General features: G+C 47.5%; 1 long non-coding RNA gene across 1 annotated transcript in view; it reads right to left on the reverse strand.

The window, feature by feature from the left end:
* The window catches only part of LOC139265353 (uncharacterized), a 98,357-nt gene extending 72,038 nt beyond the window's left edge, over positions 1–26,319 (reverse strand). Inside the window, exons 1-3 of the long non-coding RNA XR_011593539.1 lie at positions 26,170–26,319; positions 24,283–24,412; positions 11,831–12,101 (exon numbers count right to left, since the gene is read on the reverse strand). This is a non-coding gene — a long non-coding RNA (uncharacterized lncRNA). The remainder of the gene's footprint in view (positions 1–11,830; positions 12,102–24,282; positions 24,413–26,169) is intronic.
* Between the last annotated feature and the right edge of the window lie 310 nt (positions 26,320–26,629).

The raw sequence follows: 26,629 nt of genomic DNA on the forward strand, positions 1-26,629 counted from the left end.
CAAAAAAATGGCAGCTCAACTGGTATACGAATTGGATGGGTCGGAAAGCGGACCAGAAGACGGTGGGGACAGTACCCGGGACACCGACGTACAGCGGATCAACACGATCAATGGCCACTGCTCCTACAACAGGATGCCTCCTATAATGATGAGGGTCCTACTCAACGGGATACCTGTCAACATGGAGCTAGATACAGGAGCGAGTCAATCTCTCATGGGTGCTCAACAATTTGAAAACTATGGCTGCATAAAAGAGACAGACCAAAACTCACAAGGATCGACACCAAACTAAGGACCGATACCAAAGAAATCGTACCAGTCCTCGGCAGCGCCATGCTCTCCGTCACACACAAAGGGACAGTGAACCGACTTCCCCTGTGGACTGTCCCCGGAGACCCCCCAGCACTGCTGGGGAGAAGCTGGCTGGCAAAACTAAAGTGGAAATGGGAAGATGTCCATGCCATGTCGATAGAGGAACAGACCTCCTGCTCAACAGTTATAAAGCGATTTGAACATCTCTTTCAGCCAGGTGTGAGCACTTTCAAAGGGGCCAAAGTCAAAATCTACATCACACAGGATGCTCGACCGGTCCATCACAAGGCCAGAGCTGGACCCTATGTGATGAGGGAAAAGATTGAACACGAACTAGACAGGCTTCTGCGGGAAGGCATTATATCACCTGTGGAATTTAGCGACTGGGCAAGTCCCATCGTCCCAGTCATGAAGCCTGATGGATCCGTACGAATCTGTGGGGACTACAAATCTACCATAAACAGAGTCTCCCTACAGGACCAGTACCCGCTGCCCAGAGCGGAGGACTTATTTGCCACATTGGCTGGAGGTAAACTTTTCTCAAAACTAGACCTCACATCTGCGTATATGATGCAAGAATTGACCGAGGAATCCAAGCTACTCACCACGATCAACACACATCGAGGCCTTTTCATGTACAATCGATGCCCATTCGGCATCAGGTCAGCAGCCAAATTCCAGCGCAACATGGAGAGTCTGCTCAAGTCCATCCCGGGGACGGTTGTATTTCAAGACAACATACTTATCACGGGCAGGGACACCGACTCCCATCTCCGTAATTTGGAGGAAGTACCAAAGTGGTTGGATCGTTTAGGCCTACGAGTTAAGAAATCCAAGTGCCTGTTTCTCGCACCCGAGGTTGAATTTTTGGGCAGAAGGATTGCCGCTGATGGAATCCGCCCAACAGAGTCCAAAACAGAAGCAATTCGCCTGGCACCCAGGCCCCGGAATGTTTCAGAACTGCGCGCCTTTCTCGGGCTACTCAATTACTTTGGGAACTTTATGCAGAACTTAAGCACGCTGCTGGAGCCTCTCCATGTGCTACTCAGGAAGGGGTGCGATTGGTTTTGCGGGGACGCCCAGGAACGTGCCTTCAATGAGGTACGCAACCTTCTGTGTTCCAACAGTGTTTTGACTTTCTTTGATCCAGGTAAAAAGCTAGTTCTCACATGTGATGCGTCAGCGTATGGGGTCGGGTACGTTTTACAACATGTCAATAGTGCGGGCAAATTACAACCCATAGCTTCTGCCTCCAGGTCACTTTCGCGGGTGGAGCGCGTGTATGGAATTGTAGAGAAGGAGGCGCTCGTATACGTGTACGGTGTCAAAAAGATGCACCCCAATAACATTTTGGGGCCATGTTCGCATTAGAAACCGACCACAAGCCCCTCACGTCCCTCTTATCGGAGAGCAAGGCAATAAACGGCAACGCCTCAGCGCGAATTCAACGATGGGCACTCATGCTGGCGTCCTACGACTATACCATAAGGCACAGACGAGGCAGAGATAACTGTACCGACGCGCTCAGCAGGCTACCGCTGACGACCACGGAAGGGTCTAACGAACAGGACTGTGAGATAGTCATGGCAATCAATGCCTTTGAGTCCACAGGTTCGACCATGACGGCTCGCCAAATCAGAGCCTGGACGGCCAGCGACCCCACGTTATCCTTAGTAAAAAGATGTGTCCGAACCGGTGACTGGGCAGAGGCTCGCGATGCCTGCCCCGAGGAATTCAAACCTTTTCACAGGTGCATGCATGAGCTCTCACGACAAGCGGACTGCCTGATGTGGGGCAGCCAAGTAGTCATGCCTCTGCGAGGCAGAGAGGCATTTGTCTGGGAGCTCTATCGCGAGCACCCAGGGATCGTTCTCATGAAGGCCACAGCCAGATCCCACGTCTGGTGGCCTGGTATTGACGCGGACTTGGAGCTATGCGTCCAACGGTGCACCATTTGTGTCCAACTCAGCAATGCCCCCAGGGAGGCTCCCTGAGCCCCTGGATCTGGCCTACCAAACCGTGGTCGTGAGTGCACGTAGACTATGCGGGCCCATTCATGGGCAAAATGTTCCTCGTAGTTGTAGATGCATTTTCAAAGTGGATTGAATGCACCATTTTAAACTCGAGCACAACCTTCACCACTGTGGAGAGCCTCGCAACCATGTTTGCAACGCACGGAATCCCTGACATATTGGTCAGTGACAATGTACCGTGCTTCACCAGTGCAGAATTCCAAGATTTTATAATTGACCATGGCACAAATCACGTCAAGACAGCACCGTTCAAGTCGGCCTCCAACGGCCAGGCGGAGAGAGCAGTGCAAATCATTAAACAAGGCATGCTTGAAATCCAAGGTCCCACGCTGCAGGGTCGCCTGTCGCGACTGCTGCTGGCAGACAGATCCCGTCCGCACTCATTGACTGGGATTCCCCCCGCGCAACTGTTGATGAAAAGGACTTTAAAAACAAGGCTCTCAGTAATCCTCCCAGACATGCATGAAATCGTTGAGGCAAAGCGCCATAAGCTGACTGAGTACCATGACAGAAATTCGAGGGGGAGATGGAATGAGATAGGGGACAAAGTGTTTGTACTAAACTATGGCAGGGGTCCCAAATGGCTTACAGGGACAGTAACGGGCAAGGAAGGTAACAGGCTACTGGTAGTACAAATGGACAATGGCCAAACCTGCCGGAGGCATGTAGACCAAGTCAAAAGCAGATTTACCAATAACACTGCGGAACCAGAGGCAGACTACAATGTGGAACTCGCACCACACCTGGTGGACAGTCAGAGGAAACAACCTGAGGAAAGGGCAATCCCAACAGACAGCCCAGGCGAGTCAACAACAATCACACCAATCGAAACAGACAGCCCATGCGAGATACCAGCAACCACACCCAAAGAAAAACAGACACCAAGGCAAACAACTGAACCACAACTCAGACGCTCCACGCGAGAGTGTAGACCACCTGAGAGACTGAACCTCTAAAGACAATAAGACCTTGGGGGAGGGTGATGTCATGTATCTTACATTATTATATATAACTGTATCCTAACATGCTATACACGACTGTAATAAGATATGACCTGTAACCACCAGCATAACTTACCACCAGGGGTGCACTTGCAAGAGACAGGTATATCAGGACAGGTATCAGGCAAGTGCAGCATTCCAGAGCTGTGAAATAAAGGTGCAGGTCCACAGTGATCTTGACTTCACTACATGCCTCGTGTGAATCTGTACTGAGGGGACAGGGCTTTTCAGGAACCTTGGCCGAACATTTATTTTGAAATTTATGCTGTCAGTGTTCAACAGCATTGAGGTGCTTCAAACACTGACAAACACTGCACAAAGATGCAGGGTTGCACCCAGGCTCTCCCATGACTCCCTCCATATGCTTATGGAGGGAGTCACAGCAGGCAGGGAAGTTCTCTTCCATTCCAATGGGCGGAAGACTTCCCCAGGACACCAATGCAGCCTGGTTGCACATTGCACAGGAGGGCACAAGCAGGGACGTCGTCAGGAGGACCAAGCTGCAGTGGTGCAAACCTTTCAATGATCTCAGTAGATCACAAAATGTTACTTCAAAACCCCACTCAACCTTATCCTGCTGTGCCACTCATTCCATTCCCATCACTCTGCCTTCCCTACCCTGCTCCTGTACATTTTGTCATGTATTCAACCAGCATTGTAACCGATGTATAATCTGACCCTTGGCACTGACATGCTGCAACACACAGCCGACACCATAGGACGACGCATCGCACGTTAACACAAGTTTCTTATATGGGTCATATAGCGTTAACAGATTGTTGGAGCATAACAAATTGCGTGCTCTATTAAAAGCACTTTCCTGGCTGTCCCCCCAGACCCATTCGCAACCTTTGCATAGGAGCATGTGTAGCAGCTCTAGCAGCGTGCTCAATTTGGGAAGAAAGTTACCAAAATAGTTCAGGAGCCCCAGGAACGAACGCAGCTCCGTCATGTTACGGGGTCTGGGTGCTCTCTTGATCGCTTCCGTCTTGGACGTAGTTAGGCTGATCCCGTCTGCTACTACCCTCATCCCCAGGAATTCTACCTCTGGAGCTAGGAAGACGCACTTTGCCTTTTTCAGTCACAGCCCTACCCGGTCCAGTCTGCGTCGCACCTACTCCAGGTTGTGGAGGTGTTCTTCAGTATCATAACCCATGATGAGGATGTCGTCCTGAAAAACCACCATCCCTGGAATCGACTTGAGGAGACTTTCCATATTTCGTTGGAAGATCGTGGCGGCCGAGCGAATCCCGAACGGACATCTGTTGTACTCAAACAACCCCTTGTGTGTCATGATGGTGGTCAGCTTCTTTGACTCACTCGTCAGCTCCTGGGTCATGTAAGCTGAGGTCAGGTCCAATTTGGAAAAAAGTTTGCCATCGGATAGCGTCGCAAAGAGGTCCTCCACTCTCGGTAGCAGGTACTGGTCTTGGAGTGACACCCGATTGATGGTGGCCTTGTAATCACCACATATCCTGACCGACCCATCCGCCTTGAGCACCGGCACAATCGGGCTCGCCCAGTCACTAAATTCGACTGCCGAGATGATGCCTTCCCTCAGTAGGCGGTCCAATTCGCCTTCTATCTTTTCCCGCATCACGTACGGCACCGCTCTTGCCTTGTGGTGTACTGGCCTGGCATACGTGTTTATGTGAATCACTACCTTGGCCCCCATGAAAGTGCCAATGCCGGGTTGAAATAATGAGTCAAATTTGTCCAGGATCTGTGAGCATGATACTCGCTGCACAGAGGAAATTGCGTTGACATCACCCCATTTCCACTTCATTACAGCAAGCCAACTCCTCCCCAGCAGTGCAGGACCATCCCCCGGGACAACCCAGAGTGGCAACCTGTTCTACGAATCTTTGTGGGTCACGACTACCGTGGCGCTGCCTAGCACCGGAATGATCTCCTTTGTGTATGCCCATAGCTGTGCGTCAATCGGTGATAATTTTGGCCTCCGGGCCTTGGACGCCTACAACTTTTCGAACTGTTTGATACCCATCAGGTACTGGCTGGCCCCCGTGTCTAGCTCCATTGATACTGGGATGCAATTGAGGAGCACTTTCATCATTATCAGTGGCGTCCTGGTGTATGAACTATATACGTGCTCCACATGAACTTGCTGAACTTCAGCTTCCAGCGATTTCCCCCAGTGTTCATTTCTGCAATTACTGCAGGTATTTTGCTCATCTCTGCAAAGTCCGGCTGAGTGTGTACCTCCACGCCTCCAACATGAGCTGTTGTTGGAAACAAAAGGTCCCTTGCCAGTCGATCATCCCTGACTGCCCCTGTGACTGTCCTTGAGTGCGCCATTAACAGGTGTTGATGGCCCCATTACTGGTTGCATTGTCCCTTGCAATGGCGTGAATCGCTGTTCAGCTTGCCATTGTCTCTGTCGAACTCCCCCTCTGGGTTCAACTACATGTTGGGGCATGCCCAATTGCCCTTGTCTGCCTGGAGAACTGTGTGCTGCGTTAACAATGTTGAATCTCTGTCCCAGCCATTCCGTAACACAGTACCTCTCGTCTGTTCTGCTAGTAGCCATGCTCGCGTGGTTTGAATCCCAGTTTCTCGTCGCCGTTGATACCTCCTTACTATACAGTATAAATGCACATGAGGCCCATGCTTGAGAGAAGGTCAGTCTGTGACCTGTCCTTTATTCCTTAGCACTCAAGTGATGAAAGTGGGTGGAGCTTCCCCTTTTATACCTGAAGGTCCAGGTTAGAAGTGTCTCCCACAATTTCACCATCTAGTGGTCATTGTTCTCACAGTGTACAACTTAGGTCAGATTATACATGGGTTATAATGCTGGTTGAATACATGACACATTGTAAGGGGAGGCTAGACAAGCATTTGAGGGAGAGGTGAATAGAGGGTTATGCTGATAGATTTAGATGAGGAAAGATGGGAGGAGGCTCGAGTGGAGGATAAATGCCGGTATGGACTGGTTGGGCTGAATGGGCTGTTTCTGTGCCATATCCTATGTAATCCTTACTTACCAACTTACCTTGCATGTCCATGCATCCCTCTCTATCTATATTATCACTTCCCCATCTCACTAGCAATCCCTCACACTCACCCTCATCCTATTGCAAACATACCAACCAACAAGACACAGGGTAGGCATTTGTATGTTTTAGCCAATGTTCATGTGAAGTTTCTATAATTGTGGTTACAAACATTGAAATCTTTATTTTGAACACTTTGCCTTCTTGGACAGATTTCTGTACACCTTTGGAAGTGGCTTAGTGAGTTACTGTGAATGGTGAGTCGTGATAGTACCCCCCGCAATGCTGATGAGTGAAAGGCATGGGCATTGTAGGGATACTTTATGGTATTGGTGTGGAGTGGTGCCAACCTGGCGCATCATGTGGCAGTCAGGGTGTACAGTGTCAAGTGAAATAAATCTGGCCATGGTGAAGCCATCCTTGGCCTCCCAGGCAGCAATGTGCTCTGGTGCTGATGCCCTGTGTCCTGTGCAGCATCAGGTGATTGCGGAGAAGTTTGGTGTTGGGGCTGCTAGTGTGCCTGGCACTGCTAGTGTTGGGGCTGATTGTGGTGGGATTCTGAGGACCAAGGTGAGACAGTATAAAGGGCACTGATGCTGATGGAATAGATGGTAGGTGAAGTAAAGATGACAGAAGCGATCTGTCAATGGTAGGAGAGGTAATGAGATCAGATTGGATGGAGACTTGTGTAATGACTTGCAGCATTCTGAATCTGTCGTGGAAATGTAGTTTAGAGAAGTTAGTAGCTAAGGGCACATTTCTCACTCAGCTGGGAGCTTTCTCAATAAAGTTTACTGTCTTGGAATAACATTTCTGAGGCCATACGATTTTGGGAACTATTATATTCCATACAGCATTTGATGATCTCTACCCATACTTATTCTTACAAGCTGACTTCTATATACCAATTAAATTCAAGAAGGTTAGAACTGATTGCTTTTCTATACATAAATCACTTATATCATCTTGCAGAAATACAATGCTGAAGTTTGCTTTTCTTTTCAGTTATACACTATGGATTTTTTATAATTATTGGGTCTCATATATAATCAAAGCCATTAGAACAGTTGATGTTACTTTGATTGTTGAAAGTTGTTTCCCATTGTACTCATCTATAAAGTGAAGTCTACTCAACCTTAACTTAGAACAACAATAATGTGACATACATGGATGCACAGGGACTATACTGTTAGAATGTTGTGCTTGCAACTAAGCGATTTACAATCTGGTTTTTGTCAAATGAAATAACTTTGGATCCTTCTGGAATAGAAGCTCAGATTCAAAAATTAAAGTATTTACCCCTACAGTAATATTTAATTGTAAAATAACCTTTAATGTATTACATATAAGTTTAATTGTCTAGGTTGATCTTGATCTGTGAGCTACTGATCCGATTTTACTCAGCCAATGGCAGCCTTTCCTGTTTTAATGCATCTTTAGGCATCAGATTTATTTAGTTGCATCTAAGATTTGACCGTACCAATCTAAACACTGTGGTATACATTTATCTTGGGTGGTAGCGCAAAATCAACGCTGGCGAATCGCAAGTGAATGGAAAATAAAATTGTGCGGAGTTCAAATCGGCTGCCAATTCGGTATTGCCCAAAGCAATTTAATATCCCTTTAATTTTTTAATTTACTATAAAATAGTCTTTGTAGTTGATTTTTAAAATCTAATTATTTGTAAATAACTTTCACTTCCTACATAGACAATGACTAAGAGGAAGCAAAAATAATATAAAGGAAATATTTTAAAACTAGTTACAATAATAAAAATAAGTGAATAGGAAATAAGAGAGAATAAAAGGAAAAGTGAAAGTTGAGGGAACAAAACTAAAGTGCTTACGTTTTTATTTAAACTATTTTACATAAATAGTTCACCTATTTAGTTTCAAAGTTTAGGATTATTCTTATTCTTGACTATTCCAATGCTCTCCTGGCTGGTCTCCCATCTTCCACCCTCCATAAACTTGAACATACAAAACTTTGCTGCCCGTATCCTGACTAGCATCAAGTCCCATTTAACCATCACCCCCTGTGCTCACTGACATACATTGGGTTTCGGTCCGGCAAAGCCTCAATTTAAAAATTCTCATCCTTCCTTTCAAATCCCTCCACGGCTTCACCCCTTCCTATCTCTGTAATCTCCGCCAGCCCTACGACCCTCTGGGATCTCTGTGCTCCTCCAATTCTGGTCCCTTGCGCATCCCCAATTTTAATCATTCCACCATTAGCGCCCATGCTTTCAGCTACCTGGGCCCTAGGCACTAGAATTCCCTCCCTAAGCCTCTCAGCCTCTCTACCTCTCCTCCTTTAAGATGCTCCTTAAAACCTACCTCTTTGACCAGCTTTTGGTCATATGAGATATGGTAGCATACTAGTTATCCTAGTGAACTAGTAATCCAGAGGCCTGAACTAATGATCTCAGAGACATGCGTTCAAAACCTACCATGGCAGCTATGGAATTTAAATTCAGTTAATTTAATAAATCTAGAATATAAAGCTAGTATCAGTAATGGTGACAGTGAAACTATCGGATTGTCGTAAAGGCCCATCTGTTTAACTAATATCCTTTAGGGAAGGAAATCTGCCATCCTTACCTGGTCTGGGCTATATGATCTTTAAAAGGACCATGGCCACATTAGATTTGACGTTTAATCTAACATACTGCTGTCAGTGTAGTACAGCATTGGACTGCTGCAAACACTGATGAGAACTGCATATGCTTATGGAGAGAGTCAGAGCACACAGCGAGGTCCTCTTCCCTTCTGATGGGTGGAAGAGACCTCTCCAGGAGACCAAGACAACCTGGTTGCACATTCTAGAGGAGGTCACAAGCAGGGATGTGTTCAGGAGGACATCTGCCGCAAATGTTTGAATGATCTCATTAGACCAGGAAAGGTGAGTACAAAGCCACACTCAACTTCATCCTGTTGTGCTTCTCATCATATCCCCATCACTCTGCCTTCCCAACCCTACTCCTGCACATCCTTACTCACACCAACTTACCTTGCACCTCCACCCAATGTACTCTATCTACATTATCACATCACCATCTCACTAGCCACCCCTCATTCTCACCCTCATAATAATGTTTTATCCAATGTTTATGTAACATTTCTGTTAATGTGGTGTCAAACATAAAAATCTTTATTTTCAGCACTTTCCAGTCGTGGACAGATTTGTGTGCATCTTTGGAAGTGACTTAGTGAGTTGCAGTGAATGGTGAGACATAATGGTAACCCCTGCAATGATGATGAGTGTGAAAGGAATGGCTTGGTCATTGTAGGGATTCTTTATGGTGTTGGTGTGGGGTGGTGTGGGGTGCATCATGTGGCAGCCGGGGTGTACAGCATAAAGTTAACAAAATCTGGCCATGATGAGGCTATCCCTGGCCTTCTGGGCAGCAATGTGTTCAGGTGCAGGTGCCGTGTCCTGCGCAGTATCAGGTGGTTGAAGAGAAGATTGGTGGTATTGTTTTTGGTATTGCTGGTGTGCCTGGTACTGCTGGTGTTGGGCCTCATCGTGTTCCGATTCCGAGGACCAAAGTAAGACAGTATAAACGGCACCCATGTTGATGGAATAGATGGCAAGTGAAGTACAGATGACAGAGGTGACACTGGATGGAGACTTTGCTGGAAACACTTGCAGCCTGCAGAATCTGTGCTGGAAATGGACTGGGCAACAGCTTCTGCCTGAGGAAAGTGATCATCTGTCAGGTGGGAGTTTTTACTGTACATTTGATGCTGTCAAGTAATCAGCTGGAGCAATGGCCACGGAACTCCCGCCTCAGGTTGACAGATGTCCTTCTCGAACAGCATGGTTTCCATGGCCATGTAGTTAAATTTAAAAAGTAAGTTAAGAAAGCCTGCTAAGGGTCTGACAACTAGCTGTTAATCAACTCAATTGGGTCGCCCAATGCTGCTGGTCGGGTCGACTCCGTGATGACAGAAGTGCCTGAGGGAAAGCTGCATGGGAATGAGATGACAGCAGGTTCCCAACCCGCTGTCAAAAACAATAGCTTTTCCACGCGCCCCACCACCGATCGCACTTGTTACCACCCCCTGGAAACTTCCGGCCAAAGTGTACATATTACATTTTTGGAGTCTTTTCTTACCTTTTTACCCTGGAAGATTTTGGCACTTATATTTTAAATCATTTTCATTGGCAAGTCCCAATTCTACATACATTCAAGAATGTTTATCCTTGCCTTGAAATCTAGCTTTTGGCAATATGTCCAGAAAATGAACAGCAAACCCTTTCTGGTAATTGTGTTTTTAGCTATAAGATGATCCTTTGCCTCCAGACGATCTTATTCCAGACTTTGAAGCTGGTAGAGCATCACATTATATTTTGTTTTAAGTTTAAAATACTAAGTTAATTTATTTTGTAAAAGATGAACAAGCAAATAAATAGCAGTCATGTAATATAATTATATATTTATGTAAACATCATTCCACCTAACTCTTTAAATGGACAAAATAATTAAAATATGAAAATTTAAGAACTAGAGTGACCTTTATAAATATTTTTTCATAATAGATTCTGGACTGGATTTTCGGTTGGAGGCTTCTTAGGGTGTTAATAGCAGCGGGGCGGTACATTTTGCGATGGGAAATGGTTTGCGTCGGTATCCACAGAATTCAGTGGCTGGGCCCTGAGTGTGGAGCAGAGCGCTGAGGGAGGCACTCCACATCTCTCTCAGGGCGCTAGGCTGGCTGAGCAACTGAAAATCCATTGCTAAAGAGCCGGCTTCAGAGCACCCTAAGAGAAGCCTCCCTGCAAAAGAAAATCGGGACACAAAACACAGAAAAACTTTCCAATATATTATTGACCCCAAATAAAGATAAATTGCTAAAAGAAAACAAAAAAAAACAATCACATGCAGTCATTCCTTCCCTCACCGCTGCCGGAACAGCTCGGACCGCCCCACTTTCCCAGGCGATCCCCACCACGCGGCACTACGGGTGCTGCTCCAAGCAAATTTCACAGTGCGGCAAAACCAGGGGCTGGCACACCGGTGTGATGCTCCCGGGTGGTACTGCTCAGCGCCAACATATGTTCCGGCGGGGCGCTGGAAGCTTGCCGCCCAGGCGGTAATCATTTCCAGAGCCACTACTGCCCCTCCGGGGCGCTGACAGAGACGGAATCAAAATGAAAATCCAGCCCTTAATTTATTTTCCTAGAATTTCTTAATTAATTGAACCTGTTTGTTGGAAATGGAAACTGATACCTTGCGGATGTCTATAACTTTGTGATAGTAATCATAGGCACAATGTAATCGGTAGTACACCAATAAGCCGTGGCAATAGCTCAGCCATGTTAACAACAGTCAGTGTTTGGGCTATATCGCAACACAGATGGACCTGGGACATAGAAAATAAGGAAGCCAGTCAGATTATTTTCAGCCAGTGGGCCTTCCTTTCAGAAGTTTTGTAAGGAAAAATAAAGGGGCCGAAATTCATCAACTCACCGCCCGCTGCCGTCCATTGCCGTCCACTGCCGCCGACATTCCTCGTGAAGATCTGTCCAGTGCCACTTTGGAGGTGGCCTGGAGCAGGCTGGAGCGGGCGGGAGGAGAGAGCCACCGGGAACCGCCCGCTGACGTCAGTGGATGGACGAGTGGCGCAACTGAGCTCCCGCCTGCCGAGCTGCCAGATTCCTGCAGGCGGGACTCAGCGGGACTGGGCGGCAGAACAGGGGTGGCTGCAGGCTGGTCTGTCCCCGATGGTAATATGAAGAACCTGAAAAAAAGGTAAGTGAATATTTAAAAAACATTTTTCAACAGCGACTTACCTGCATGAGGTTCCATAAAGGTCTTCCGATAGTTTTTTAATTGTTTACTGTTGATTTTTTTTTCAGGTCTTCGACCCTCCGTGGGTCCGACTCCATCCTCGGCGACACTTGGGCGGCAAGTGCCCCTGCCACCGAGAATGAGACCTCCCACCGTCTGCCGCCCAGATTGGCGGCGTACGTTGTCCATTTGCCACCCACCGACATTCGAGGGAATTCAGCGATGACTATCCTGCCTAAAATACTGTCCAGTATGTTGGCGGACATCGGCGGCACTTTGGGCGGCATTTGGGCGAGCGGAGGTCTTGATGAAAATCGGCCCCAAACTGTCTTTTTTTCCCCCCAATAACTTTTTCACTGAGGAAAGCATCCAGCTAAATGTCATCAAATTTGCTTCTTTTTCAGCATGAGTTTGATAGTTAAGGGTGCCTTGAGGGGTCAGAGGGTCTATTAAGGAGGAGGAACTGAGGGAAATTCTTATTAGCTGGGAAATTGTGTTGGGGAAATTGATGGGACTGAAGGCTGATAAATCCCAAGGGCCTGATGGACTGCGTCCCAGGGTACTTAAATAGCGGATGCATTGACAGTCATTTTCCAACATTCCATAGACTCTGGATTAGTTCCTATCGAGTGGAGGGTAGCCAATGTAACCCCACTTTTTAAAAAAGGAGGGAGAGAGAAAACAGGGAATTATAGACCGGTCAGCCTGACCATCGGTAGTGGGTAAAATGATGGAATCAATGATTAAGGATGTCATAGCAGCGCATTTGGAAAGAGGTGACATGATAGGTCCAAGTCAGCATGGATTTGTGAAAGGGAAATCATGCTTGACAAATCTTCTGGAATTATTTGAGGATGTTTCCAGTAGAGTGGACAAGGGAGAACCAGTTGATGTGGTATATTTGGACTTTCAGAAGGCTTTCGACAAGGTCCCACAAAAAGATTAATGTGCAAAGTTAAAGCACATGGAGTTGGGAGTAGTGTGCTGACGTGGATTGAGAACTGGTTGTCAGACAGGAAGCAAAGAGTAGGAGTAAATGGGTACTTTTCAGAATGGCAGGCAGTGACTAGTGGGGTACCGCAAGGTTCTGTGCTGGGGCCCCAGCTGTTTACATTATACATTAATGATTTAGACGAGGGGATTAAGTGTAGTATCTCCAAATTTGCGGATGACACTAAGTTGGGTGGCAGTGTGAGCTGCGAGGAGGATGCTATGAGGCTGCAGAGTGACTTGGATAGATTAGGTGAGTGGGCAAATGCATGGCAGATGAAGTATAATGTGGATAAATGTGAGGTTATCCACTTTGCTGGTAAAAACAGAGAGACAGACTATTATCTGAATGGTGACAGATTAGGAAAAGGGATGTGCAGCGAGACCTGGGTGTCATGGTACATCAGTCATTGAAGGTTGGCATACAGGTGCATCAGGCGGTTAAGAAAGCAAATGGCATGTTGGCCTTCATAGCGAGGGGATTTGAGTACAAGGGCAGGGAGGTGTTACTACAGTTGTAGAGGGCCTTGGTGAGGCCACACCTGGAGTATTGTGTACAGTTTTGATCTCCTAACTTCAGGAAGGACATTCTTGCTATTGAGGGAGCAGCGAAGGTTCACCAGACTGATTCCCGGGATGGCGGGACTGACATATCAAGAAAGACTGGATCAATTGGGTTTGTATTCACTGGAGTTCAAAAGAATGAAAAGGGATCTCATAGAAACGTTTAAAATTCTGATGGGTTTAGACAGGTTAGATGCAGGAAGACTGTTCCCAATGTTGGGGAAGTCCAGAACCAGGGGTCACAGTCTAAGGATAAGGGGTAAGCCATTTAGGACCGAGATGAGGAAAAACTCTTTCACCCAGAGAGTGCTGAACCTGTGGAATTCTCTACCACAGAAAGTTGTTGAGGCCAAATCACTAAATATATTCAAAAAGGAGTTAGATGTAGTCTTTACTACTAGGGGGATCAAGGGGTATGGCGAGAAAGCAGGAATGGGGTACTGAAGTTGCATGTTCAGCCATGAACTCATTGAATGGTGGTGCAGGCTCGAAGGGCCGAATGGCCTACTCCTGCACCTATTTTCTATGTTTCTATGTTTCTATGAGCACATTAATCTAGGCTGACACTCCAGTGTGGTACTGAGGGTGTGCTGCACTCTCAGAGGTGCCGTTTTTCGGAGGAGATATTAAACTGAGGCCCCATCTGCTCTCTGAGGTGAAAGTATAAGATCCCATGGCACTATTTTGTCGATGAGCAGGGGAGTTATCCCCTGTGTCCTGACTAATATTTATCCCTCAACCAACATTACTGGAAAAACAGATTATCTGATCATTATCACATTGCTGTATGTGAGACCTTGCTGTGTGCAAATTGTCTGCCGTGTTTCCTGCATTACAACAGTGATTATACTTCAAAACGTACTTTGTTAGCTGTGAAGTGCTTTGGGATGACCTGAGGTCGTGAAAGGCACTATATAAATGCAAGGCTTTCTATTTTTTTTTAAATAACAGCAGCACTATCTTTTTATCATATGGTGTGTTAATCACAGTGGTTTGCTAATGTCACCAGGAGGTCGATTTAATGACAAGTGCAGTGTCCTTAGAGACGACATTAGCTGTGATCTCAGGTCACGTAGCAGGGTGGGCCGGGAGAAGGCTGTCATCAGCCAGCCCAAAGTGGTAATTATGCATATCAAAAATGAAGGAGAAGACATGGGATTGTTGGTTGATTCAAATAATGGTTGTTGTTCGAACATACGATATCAACATTTTACATTTTTACACTTTCCATAAAGAATCAAGAAGTTGTTATTCGAGTGGTGTACATATTTAAATAAAAGCTAATCATTTGGAGAAATATCACATTTTACACATTATGATAGTCATTTCCTTTGCATGACTTGGAATATAACTTTAGTGTTCGTAATGCAAAGCTAAATTAACCTCATTAATTGCCACCCTTCAGATATTAGAGCACATTTCCCTCTCGATAATTATATGGTGCCATGCTAATGACCTTAAATCAGGCACTATCAAATGTGATGGATATGGCAATGGTAATTTCAATGATGATGAGATGATAGTACTATCTGAGAGGTTATTTGCCTTATATAATTTTTGAACACATTAAAATTAATAACAAAATGATTATTCAGACAACATTTAATGGGGAGGGCGGGGTGGTGGTGGGGGGATGGGGGGTTGGGAGTGGGGATAGGAGTGGGGTGTGGATGTTGGGGGTGGGGGTGGGATGGGGGTTGTGGGTGGGGGGTGGGGTGGGGGATGGGAGTGGAGGGTGGGCAGGCCTGATTTGAATGGGAAGCCTCTGGTCAGAACGTGCGGGTTTGGGAGCGAGTCAGCGGTTAAAAGCGCCAAAATTGACAGTGTATCAGGAACCCGCCGGCAGCCCGCTGACTTCCGCATTTAAAAGGGGCAGGTTTCAAAGCATGCCATGGAGCCGCTCGGGAGAGGCGGGTGACTATGTTGAGGTAGTTAACTGCTCGTTGAGAGATCCTTAAGAGGCTTTTTAATGTGAGGTTTCAACTTTTACTGGTTGTGTGCGGGATTCACAGACCTCAGGAACCTCGCTTGTTAAGGGTAGGCGGGAGCTCATTAAGTGACAACTGGAAAAAGCAGATAACTACTCACACCTTACACCTGCTTCCTTGCTTAAGAGAAAGGCTCTTGCTGACACCATTTTGTGCAGATATTTTGCTTTCAGGAGTTGTCAGGTGATTTCTGCAACCTCAGAAGCCATTCTCACTACATTACAAGTCACTCTCAATATATTGGAGGATTGTGCCTCTGATCTCCTCTTTACCTGGCATCTATTAGATCAGCATGGGTGCTACTTATGCTGTCTCATCCTGGGCCTCAAACTTGGACCACGATGAGCTCCAACACCAACAACGCCACCCATTCCACAAGCAGCAGCAACAACCACACCAGCAGCATTCTCTTCACTGACCTGATGCTCCACAGGAGGGAGGGAGTCAGCATTGGGCTACAATGTGCTGGAGATAATACCCCAAACACAGGTTATACAGCAGAGGATGAGCTTCCTGGACATGATTGAACAGCAGTGTTTCAGGAGGTTCACCATAGCGCCAGTTCGTCACAGACACTTGGAACAAGACCTGTAGCCGAGAGGACCTGGTGGACAAGCCTTACCAGTGGCTGTCAAAGTTATCAGTGCCTTCAACTTCTTCGCCTCACGCTCCTTCCAGGGATCTGCAGCAGACATTTGCAAGACCTTGCTGTTGGGCACGCACAAATGCATCACCCAGGTCACCAATGCCATGTTTCAGAAGTCAGCCACTTATTTAATCTTTGTCACTAATGAAGCCAGTGTTACTGAGCAGGAGCTTGGCTTTGTGGCTCTGGCTGGCATCCCACTGATGCAAAGACATGTAGCCACCAAAGCACCCCACATCATCCAGGAATGTTAGTGAACCACAAGGGTTTCCACTCCCTTAATGCGTAGCTCATCTGCAACCATAAAAGGATCATCATGCATGTGTGTGCCGCATTCCCTGGCAGCTGTGATGACTCTTTCGTCCCGTGCCAGTCCATCCTCCCTCTGCTCTTCGCACCTCCAAACAGACTTACAGGCTGGCTGCTTAGAGACAAGGGCTATCCACTGAAGACCTGGCTCATGACACTGTTGAGGACGCCAGCAATGAGGTTGAGGCCTAGAAGTTTTATAATGACAGCCACATGTCCACCAGATGTGTCACAGAGCAAGCGATCGGCATGCTGAAGTTGCGCTTCTGATGTCTTGACAGATCTGGAGGAGCCCTTCAGTACATACCATGCAGCATCTCCAGAATCATCGTCGCTTGCTACGTGCTGCACGACATAGCAAAGCATTGAGGATTGGAGCTGCAGGAGGAGCAAGATGCAGAGTGCACCACCTCTCCAGAGGAGGAGGAAGTACAGGTAGAACATGAGGGTGAGGGAGAGAGGAGGAGGAGGAAGTACAGGTGGAACATGAGGATGAGGGAGGGGAGGAGGAGGAGGAGGAGGTACAGGTAGAACATGAGGATGAGGGAGGGGAAGAGGAGGAGGAGGAGGTACAGGTAGAACATGAGGATGAGGGAGGGGAGGACGAGGAACCTGAGGTGGAGATGGCACCAATAGTGGCGCACATTGCTGCCCAGGAGGCCTGGGATGGCACATAATGGCCCGACTTACTTAAGTTGCACCAGTGCACCCATATGGCTCCCAGATGCTGTACCAATTTCTCCCCTGTCATGACAACAAACCAATGACCAAACCATTCCTGTCAACCAAATACCCATTGCTCGACAAAGCCACTTCCCAGATAGCAGGCAAAATAGACAAGATGATAAAGTAGTGCAAAGAAATAAATTTATGAGTATCATAAATAGAACTGAAGTTAACATTAGCATTTTGGCAAACATCCATGTGCATACCCTTGTGCATCTATGATCATGTCTTTTTTTCTTTTCTGAGTGCTTCCACGAGGTGCAACCCCTGTGGCTTCAGCAGAGGTAGAGGCAGGTTGCTCACTTTCTTGCTGCAAATGCTTTGATACTTTTGACTAACATCCTCCAGGCTTTTGAGCCTGTGATGGCCCCGCCAAAAACTGCTCCTCCTGCAACTGTGCAGGAGCAGACTTGGCCATCGGGATCAGAGGCAGCATCTGGGGCTTTGACTGAGGGGGAGGCAATGGGGGAGAAAGGGGAGGGCTTTGAGAAGAGCCCCCACTTACATGTCCCCTCTAACCATTATCAGTCTCATGGACCACCTGCACATCCCTGCTAGCAAGGAGCTAAACAGCACCTTGCTGCACATCAGTGGGAAGATGAACTCACAAGTCTATGTTGGTATCCCTCCTAGAGATGAGGTCAATGACTGACTGCAATCTGTTGTTCACAACAAGCCTGTTCCTGTCAGATTGGTGCATTAGTGCTCTATGCAGGTAGTTATCTTTTCCATGGAAGAGCACATCGTCGTCATCACCTGGGATACGGTGCTGCTCATGTTGGAGATGGACTCCTCCATTTTTTGTACAATCGCACACATCGCGGCTGGAAAAGCTGCCAGAACCTTGCGCATTTGTTGCTGCTCCTCCAAGGTCAACCTCTTTGTCGATGACCCCCGAGGCTCAGCACCTGCATGCAGCTGAGCAGAGCTGGGAGCGTCCTGCACCCTCTGTCGAGGACTCTCCACTGCAGTCCTTGTCTCCACCATCTGTTCTTGCTCACTTGTGATGTGTGAGACTCGAGGTGACAACATTGCTTTATGGGGCCAAAATTAACCCCCTCCTTAAGATCAATTACTGCTGAGAGGCGGTGGGGCCGAAATTGCCCACCGCCGGAAACAAAGTTGCATCTACCCTATTTTGGATGTTTTTACCGGCACGGTTGATGCGGTGGCCCTTGAGCAAAATTCCACTCTTTGGCTTTTGTTTTTCAGCAGCCCGGAAGTCGGTCATAATTGGGGCAGAAGTGCAGTGCTGAGCGGAAGTTCGCACACAAGAGGGGCGGAGGTTGGGGGGCAGACGGACTGTCCTCCGCAGTCACTCTTCAGCAAAGCGCTGATGATGTAATCACGCTGGCACATCATCATGTCTCTCCCCTTCACTTACAGGGGAGAGCCGCTGCCATTATTTAAGTTCGGTCCACTGGGGCACCAGGGAAAGTTTAGGCCGGGTTTGCCGGCCTGGCACCCAAGAGGACGTGCCAGGTTGCCTGTTGGCGGTCCAGCCGAACCTGGGGGCTGAATTGTCGGCCCGACATGGCACTCGGTCAAGTAGGTCCACCCCTTTAATGGCAGCCACACCTCCATTTTGAGCACACTCCAAGCACAATGCACCGGCAGAAAAAGCAGTTGTTGGCACCGAGCGGCAGCAGCAAGATTTTCTCGGCAGAATTTTGCGATTGGGGTGGAACATCGGCGGTGCAGCTCTGATGTCGCACTTAGGACGGATCGGCAGCAGCGGAGCGGTAGTGGGGGAGCGGGTCACCACCAGGATACTGCATCAGCGGAATTTTCAAAATGCCGGCATTCCACAAAAACCGGTGGCCATTCCATTCCCACAGCGTGACTGCTGATTTCTGGCAGTAACATCCTGAAGGGTGTTGTGTATGAAATGATACAATGAACTCCGTACTGTGAGCCAGTGACCAGGTATAACCTGGTCAATCTTTAATAGCTTCCAGAAGTGAAGATATAAAGGAGAAGTTCAGGTTATATACCGGGCCCAGCATGAGTGCACCTATGATCCTAGGACCTCTGACAGTAGTGCCCCCTGATGGTGTGCAGACCTTATGTACATACATTGCATCATTCTCCCCCCCCCCAGTTCTTGGCACAAGTCCATATTACAAGTTCAGACGGTCCGCAGCCCTTCGCTCCCTGGTTGACCGTCTCAGTACAATCCCAGCGCTTTCCGAGTCTCTCACGACTTGGGGCTGGGCGTTGACTACAGTGGGTTCTTCAGACGGCTGGATGTGAGTTGGTTGGTTGTCTAAGCTTGCGGTGTCATCTTCCAACTGTTCAGGTTGTCAGTGTGTTTTAGCTTATTTTGATCAATGTGTTTCCTGCGCATCTTCCAATTCTTGTGCTTAACCATATACACCCAGTTACCCTCCTTATCTGTAACATTGCCCGGGAGCCACTTGGGCCCTTGACCGTGGTTAAGTACATATACTGGATCATTTACAGATATGTCACGTGACACTGCGGCACAGTCGTGATACCGCTGCTGGCGTTGACGTCAGGTTTCAACATGATCGTTAAGGACAGGATGGACTAGAGAGAGCCTGGTTTTGAGGCCTCTCTTCATCAATAGTTCCACAGGTGGGTCCCCGGTGAGCATGTGTGCCTTACTGACACCTGCATTTATATCATTAGTCACATTAGTTAAACCAGCATCACAATTCATTGTTACACTGCATACATTTTCATACTTGCACCCTTTAATCACATCTTTAGCTTTAAAGTCCGTGTACTCAAATAGTTGAAACTTCCCCTTTAAATTTCTTTGGTTACCGGTTTCCTTTAAAGGAGCCTTCAAATCCAATTGACCGCTCGGTGTCATGTGATGCTCCTCCATGCTTACTGGTGGCATGACGGCGGCCATTTTGATGACAAGTGTAACTCCTTGTGCTGCTGGTGTTGCAGCCATTTCTTGGCTTTCCTACAGGAGGGCTGTGATGGTCTTTTCTTCCACAGGGCCACTTCGCCTGATGTGGACCCGGTTCATCCAATTCCTGCCCAGCAGCGTAGGATCGTTGCCGGCTACAATCCACAAGGAGAGTTTGTTCAACATGCCACTCTGGGAGACCTGGACGACTACACTGCCAACAATTTGGATTTTTCCTTTGGTATAGGCGAGCAGCTTTGCCTGGACAGGAGACAGTTTTGGTCGAGTGGCAGGATTCATCCAAATTTTTTCAAAGGTCTTTTGGCTCATCACACACTGGCTCGCACCTGTGTCGATCTCCATGGACACTGGGACCCCATCGATGTCCACTTCCATCATCCACGGAGAACTTCCGGTGGAGCAGGTAAAGCTTCCATACTCTTCTTCCAGGGTTTGAGCAGCTTCATCTTCATCTGTGTCGGAGCTCCGGTGATTAGCCAACTCATCAGAGACGCGGTGAGTACAACCTTTTCTGCACATTCTCTGAAGGTGCCCTTTCTCTTTGCAGCCTTTGCATGCATAGTCTTTGTAGCGGCACTGGTGGGCCCTGTGGTTTCCTCCACAGCGCCAGCACGGGGCCATCCGATTTTCCCCATGTGGCGGACTCAGGGCATTTCTGCCTTTAGAAGTATCCATGCGGTGCACTGCGCTCGCCGGCTTGGAGTCCTGGGTCAGTATTCGCCTGGGGTCGCTGGCCGAAACCATGTAGTCCTGGCTCACTTGAATTGCTTTCTGCAGGGTGACCGTGATGTCAGCCAAGAACAATTTGTGTAGGAGGCCTTTGTGGCCGATTCCGATGACAAATATGTCCCTTAGTGCTTCATTAAGGTGGTCGCCAAAATCACACGGTGCAGCTAGTCTTCTTAAGTGTGCGGCATACTTGGCAATTTCTTGGCCCTCAGGTCGCCGGTAAGTAGAAATGGTGCCTGGCTGTGAGGATGCTTTCTTTCGGTTTTAGTTGTTCCTGTATGATTGTTACAAGTTGCTAATAGCTCTTAGTGGTTGTCTTCTCCAGGGCTAGTAAGTCCCTGACGAGGCCGTAGATGGTGGGCCCACAACTGCTAAGCAGGATGGCCCTGCGTTTGTTCGGTAGTGTAGCTGGTGTCCCCTTCCAGGTCGTTGGCTATAAAGAAGTGTTCCAATCTTTCCACAAAAGCGTCCCAATCTTATCTCCCTGTAAATTGCTGAAAGTTGCTGAGGTTAGACATGTTGAGCATGTAGTTCGTGACCTCGTATTCCCATTGCCAGTTGTGGTGTATTTAGGCACCTTTAGTAATGACTCCACGAGGCAGGGTATGATACCTAAACTGTCGAGACCTATAGTCCTTTATTTGCAGCTCCTGAGTGCCGACAACAAGCTGTGAGTTCCCTTTTATACTGGGTTACCTGCCGTGTGCAGGCAACCCCTAGGTCTCCAGCAGCAGCACCCTCTGGTGTACCGGTAAGGTGCGTGCAGTATAAGGGTACATTCAATGTGGCATAACAGTGTTACAGACATCACACAGTAAACAGACATGCATACACAACATGTACGTCCATGGAGTGGAAACCCTTTCTGTTTCGGTAAACCTCTGGATTGAGTAAAGGTGCTCGCAGGGCGATGTGTGTACAGTCAATGGCACCCTGAACCTTGGAGAAGCCAGCAATTCATCCAACACCTACAGCCCTCTCATCCTGTGCCTCCTTGGATATTGGGAACATTATAATGTCCATCCTGCATGCGTACAGTGCAGTAGTTACCTGGTGAATGCAGCGATGTGTAGCAAACTGCGAGATCGAGCATATGTCCCCTGCTGATGCCTGAAAGGAGTCAGAGGCATAGAAGGCAAGTGCTGCAGTCACCTTCACCTCGACAAGCAGCGCATCCTGTTGCTGCTGGTAGGCTGTAGGTCTGCCTGTATGAGCTGGCACATCTCTGTGACCACCTCTTTTCAGAAGCGCAACCTTCTAATGCACTGTGCCTCAGAGAGCTGCAGGTATGAGTGTTGCTGCCTGTAAATTCGTGGGGGGTAAAGCCTCCTCCCCATATGTCTGCAACCTCTTCGATTACGCTCAAAATGCTCATCAATAACCCTTCTTCCAGCGCGACGAAAAAGCAGCCAGAAATAATGGCTGAGATAGTATAGCCCCCATTTTTTTAATGTCCTTAAAAGCTCACATAAAACTTCTGTGTAAAATACAGCCTTCCTATTCCACATCCTTTGGTGCACTGAACTTCTGCTCCGTTTTGATGATGGCGTCGGGTGCGACTTGGGTCTGACCTGGGTTCGACTGATTTTTTTTCGGGCGGATGGTAAAATGGGCAATATCTCCGACTTTTCCGCTCGGGGCGAAAGTGCAGCATTGCACGCTGATTGACGTCATCAAAACCCTTAAAACATCATGCGGGAGATAAGTTTTAGCACAAGCGCAAAACCAATACCAAAATTTCTGCGTGGACTCAAAATGTTGCGCGACTCGTTTAGTGCCATAAAAATACATAAATTCCACTTCGTTCAGGCAGAAAAACGGTCGCAAACAAGTCGAAATTCTAGCCCTTGCAATTCACACTGTGTGCATTACTATTGTAGAAGACCACCCATGTGCAAAGGGAAGGCAGGCAACAAGGGAAGCCCCCCTGACATTCAGGTACTAACCACGTTTGAAGAAAAGGCACTGTCATTCCTTGGGAGGTAATTGGCCCATGTGTGGGTAATGGTGAAATGGGAGTACTGTGCCCTTAGTTGGTTCGTGATGACAATTTGTTTCTTTTTTCTGTTCTGTGACAGGAGCACAGCCAGCCTCCTTCCAAGCATACATTTCTTTGCGACAGACTGCTTCCTATTTTATCCCCTACTCTTTCTATCCTCTCTTCCTCTTTCCTTCTAGCTACTACACAATCGGAAGCAGAGATGAAGGAGGAGGAAAGATTACCAGGTCCCGCAACCTCTGGACCCACCATCACATCCTCACCCACCGCTCATTCACCAGCACAGAAAGGTCCACCCAGAAGGAAAGAAACAGTTCATATGTGGACTTTATGCACCCAGCACAAGGCAGCCAGAGGAGGCAGCAATTGAAGTAGGTCTGACGGTGCTGAGTGGAGGCTCAGGAAAAGGCAGCCCTTGGCTCAACAGCCTGTGGACTCAGATCTCCAGGAGTCCTGGTATGAAAAGAAGGACAATGGCCAAACATCATAAATATGTGGAGGACCTACACAGGTTCTCCCAGGATGTGGGGCAGATGGGTGGAGTCATTGTGGAGTCCACTGCCATCCTCTGTAGTACCATCAGGCAAGTCTTCTCATCTATTTAATATGCTCCATTTAATATTTCTGCTTTCTGTCTTTAAACAAACTTCCTATCTATGCTGCAACATTCCATTTAATGCTATGTAGCTTAATTGTATCAATAAGCCTCCTATACAGCACTTATCAAGTGCCTTTGAATATTTTTATACATAGCATCTATTGCGTTTCCTTTATTAATATGCTCAGTTATTTCTTGATTTAACCTTGCTTCTGCATGGGTCTCCTCCTGTACCTCCTCCATAGATTGTATTTTATTCATTCACAGGATGTGAACATCACTGGCAAAGCCAGTATTTATCAGCCATCCCTAATTGCCCTTGAGAAGGTGATGGTGAGCCGCCTTCTTGAACTGCTGCAGTCTGTGTTGTGAAGCAACTCCCACAGTGCTGAGAGGTAGGGAGTTCCAGGATTTTGACCAGTGACAATGAAGGAACAGCAATGTATTTCCAAGTCAGGATGGTGTGTGACTTGGAGTGGAACTTGGAGATGATGGTGTTCCCAAGTGCCTGCTGCCCTTGTCCTCCTAGGTGGCAGTTAGGCCACTTTCAAAAGCCAAGGAGGCAGAAGGCAATGATAATCTTGGAGACTCCAAAAGACTGTAAAGTGAAATGCCCTCTGATCAGTCCAGCACCTAAAATGCTGCTTAAAGATGCTAATAGTTTGTTTTATTCTTACCCTGGTCAATACCGGTGCCTCACTGCTCTTGCAAGGGAGTGAATAACCATGGTTGAGTGCAGCCTCAGTCTCTTAGGAGCCATCCTTCATGTCGGCTTTCTCTTTCAAATAATCCAGAACAGAAGATTGCCTTAAAATAAGAGAATTGTTACTGCTGACCTCCTGGATCATGTGCTTCTGTTGAAAAGTATTGTGGCTTTGTGCCTAGGGACCCTTATGGCTACATGGGTTCCATTAAATATTTCCTGGATTTTGGGTAGTCTTGCCATACAAAAGAATTGCAGTGGTCTTTCATTCTGCTTTGTTTTCTATGGGGAAACTTCGAAACATAGAAAATAGGTGCAGGAGTAGGCCATTCAGCCCTTCGAGCCTGCACCACCATTCAATAAGATCATGGCTGATCATTCACCTCAGAACCCCTTTCCTGCTTTCTCTCCATACCCCTTGATCTCTTTAACCGTCAGGGCCATATCTAATTCCATCTTGAATATATCTAACGAACTGGCATCAACAACTCTCTGCAGTAGAGAATTCCACAGGTTAATAACTCTCTGAGTGAAGAAGTTTCTCCTCATCTTGGTCCTAAATGGCTTACCCCTTATCCTAAGACTGTGACCCCTGGTTCCGGACTTCCCCAACATCGGAACATTCTTCCTGCATCTAACCTGTCCAGTCCCGTCAGAATTTGATATGTTTCTATGCGATCCCCTCTCATTCTTCTAAACTCCAGTGAATTCAGGCCCAGTCGATCCAGTCTCTCCGCATATGTCAGTCCTGCCATCCCGGGAATCAGTCTGGTGAACCTTCGCTGCACTCCCTCAATAGCAAGAACGTCCTTCCTCAGATTAGGAGACCAAAACTGAACACAATATTCCAGGTAAGGCCTCACCAAGGCCATGTACAACTGCATTAAGATCTCACTGCTCCTATACACAAATCCCCTAGCGATGAAGGCCAACATGCCATTTGCCTTCTTCACCGCCTGCTGTACCTGCATGCTAACCTTTAATGACTGATGTACCATGACACCCAGGTCTCGTTGCAGCTCCCCTTTTCCTAGTCTGCCGCCATTCAGATAATATTCTGCCTTCATGTTTTTGCCACCAAAGTGGATAACCTCACATTTATTCACATTATACTGCATCTGCCATGCATTTGCTCACTCACCTAACCTGTCCAAGTCACCCTGCAGCCTCTTAGCATCCTCCTCACAGCTCATACCGCCACCCAACTTAGTGACATCTGCAAACTTAGAGATATTACACTCAATTCCTTCATCTAAATCATTGATGTATATTATAAATATCTGGGGTCCCAGCACTGAGCCCTCTGGCACCCCTCTAGTCACTGCCTGCCATTCTGAAAAGGACCCGTTTATCCCGACCCTCTGTTTCCTGTCTGCCAACTAGTTCTCTATCCACGTCAGTACATTATCCCCAATACCATGTGCTTTAATTTTGCACACCAATCTCGAGTGGGACCTTGTCAAAAGCCTTTTGAAAGTCCAAATACACCACATCCACTGGTTCTCCCTTGTCCTCTCTACATTTTACATCCTCAAGAAATTCTTGAAGATTTGTCAAGCATGATTTCCCTTTCATAAATCCATGTTGACTTGGACCGATCCTGTCACTGCTTTCCAAATGTGCTGCTATTTCATCTTTAATATTGATTCCAACTTCTGAAGGTGTTTGTCCTGGTGAACAAAGCATCAGTAATTTACTGGATATATCTGTGTACTGTGGATTGATTGATGCTGCAGATGTCACCAGCAACAGCTTGGAAGTCTGCCAAAAATCAACGCCTTAGAAAGTAACTATAGATAAATACTTCAGATATGATACTTAGGGGCCAAATTGAGCCCCGCCCCAAACGGGGTGCACCTACCATTTTATAAAGTGTTTCTCCACACCAATCCATGGGACAGAGAAACCGGAGAAATTCAGGACTTGGAATTTTTGTTTCGGTTGGAGCGGTGTTGCGGGACAGAAGAACGGGCGGGTCGGGGTGGCCGTCGTCAGCGGGGCGGAAGAGCGGGCGGGTTGGAGCGGTGTTGCGGGACAGAAGAACGGGCGGGTCGGGGTGGCCGTCGTCAGCGGGGCGGAAGAGCGGGCGTGTCGGAACGGCAGTCATTCCAAGTCATCAGCGCTGCGCTGACCCGTCACAACAGCCTTCCCTTCAGTTAAAGGATAGGGCCACTGCAAACTCTGCAGCCACTTTAGTGGCAATCACTGAGCCACCAGGGAGGGTTTCGACCAAGCCAGCGGCTTGGCACCCAAGAGGGGCTGCCAGGCTGCCTGTTGGCAGCACGGCCGAACCGATGGGTATAATTGTCGGCCTGAGCTGA

The sequence above is a fragment of the Pristiophorus japonicus genome, chromosome 6 (genome assembly GCF_044704955.1).
Source record: "Pristiophorus japonicus isolate sPriJap1 chromosome 6, sPriJap1.hap1, whole genome shotgun sequence".
Lineage (NCBI taxonomy): Eukaryota > Metazoa > Chordata > Chondrichthyes > Pristiophoridae > Pristiophorus > Pristiophorus japonicus.